Below are 1744 nucleotides of genomic sequence, written 5' to 3'. Positions count from 1 at the left end.
GACAACGCAGGAGAGGAAGACCCTCTATGAGATGGATTGATTCGGTGACTGGGGTAATCGGGATGGGTGTGTCAGAGGCGGTGCGTTTGGTGCAGGATAGAGCAGGGTTTAGGGCTGTTGTGCATAGGGTCGCTATGAGTCGGAAACGACTCGACGGCACATAACAACAACAACAAACTTCAGCAATGGGTTCAAATGTGGCAGAGATTATGAAGATGGCATACGATAGGGCATGGTTCAGGTTGGCTGTTCATTGGGTCACTATAAATCACGCTGGACTCGACAGCACCTAATAACAGCACAAGAAAAGTAGAGTGTATCTTAATAACCTGAATTGAGCAAAGCTTTCAGCTAATGAAGAACTTTCGTTTGCTGATATGGCACAACTAAAAATGAGGAGAAATAGCTGCAAACATCCTTTAACAATTGGAATGTGAAATAAATGTAGGAGATATAAATCTAAGGAAATTGGAAGTTGTCAAAAATGATATGAATTGCATAAAAGTCAATATCTTATGCATTAGTAGTAATCATATGGTCTACTATGCTATAACGGGGAAATTTAAGAGTAATGGCATTACATTAATTGTCAAGAAGAACATTTCAAGGTCTAAAATATAATGTCACTAATAAGATAGTTTCCAAACACACAGTTGGAATATCTAAAGACAAATATTATACAAATATACACACCAATCACCAAAGTAAAATACTAAGAAATTTATTTTTGCTAGTTTCTACAGTCTAATGATTGAACATACAACCAATATGCATTAATAATAGCTGGTGCTTGGAAGGCAGAAATTGGAAACAAAAAGTATTGGTATTGAGAAAATATGACACTTGAGATAAAAATAAAGTTGGAGATCACACGACATAATTTTGTAGGATCAATGACTTATTGATTGCAAATGCATTTAAATAACAAACAAAGCCCAGTGACTATAGACATGGAACTTGACTGATACATAGGAATCAAATAAACTATATCTTAAAAAGAGATGGTGGAGAGGCTCAATATCATCAGTCAGTACAAGACTACTCGCTGATTATTGGAACACAATTAATTGTTCAAATGCCAGTTTAAAAAGAAACTGAAGAAAATTCAAACAAGTCTATGAGAACCAAAACTACCTCAATTGTATCATACCAGAATTTAGAGACCATCTCTAGAAGAGATTTGATACACTGAACAATAATGACTGGGAATCAGATGGTTAATGAGATGTTATCCAGGACACCATAAATGAAGACAAAGGACATTGAAACACAGGAAAATACAAAAAGACCGAAATGAATGCTGGAAGAGAGTTTAAAACTCATTCTAAAACTTAGAAAAGGCAAAGCAAAAAAGGTGGAAAATGGGTAAACATAAAATTATTGTCATTGTTGCAAGGTGCCATTGAGTTGAGCATGACTCATAATGACCCAATGAATAAAAAATATGAACCCTGTTCTATCCTGTGCCATCCTCACACTTCCTGACACACAAGAACCCATTGCAGCAGGCACTGTATCAATCTTCCTGGTTGAGGGTCTTTCTCTCCTTCACTAACCCTCCACCCTTGCCAGCATCATGTCCTTCTTCAAGGAATAGCACCTTCTAGCAACATGTCTAAAGTATATGAGGCAAAACCTCATCATTCTTGCCTGCAAAGAGCACTCTTGTACCCTCTCCAAGATATATCTGTTTGTTCTCTTGTAGTCCATGGGATATTCAGTGATCTTCTCCAACACCACAGCT

The sequence above is a fragment of the Elephantulus edwardii genome, unplaced genomic scaffold (assembly GCF_000299155.1).
Source record: "Elephantulus edwardii isolate Elephantulus edwardi_28Jun2011 unplaced genomic scaffold, EleEdw1.0 scaffold00009, whole genome shotgun sequence".
NCBI classification, from domain to species: domain Eukaryota; kingdom Metazoa; phylum Chordata; class Mammalia; order Macroscelidea; family Macroscelididae; genus Elephantulus; species Elephantulus edwardii.
Note: the sequence above shows the minus strand (reverse complement) of the source record.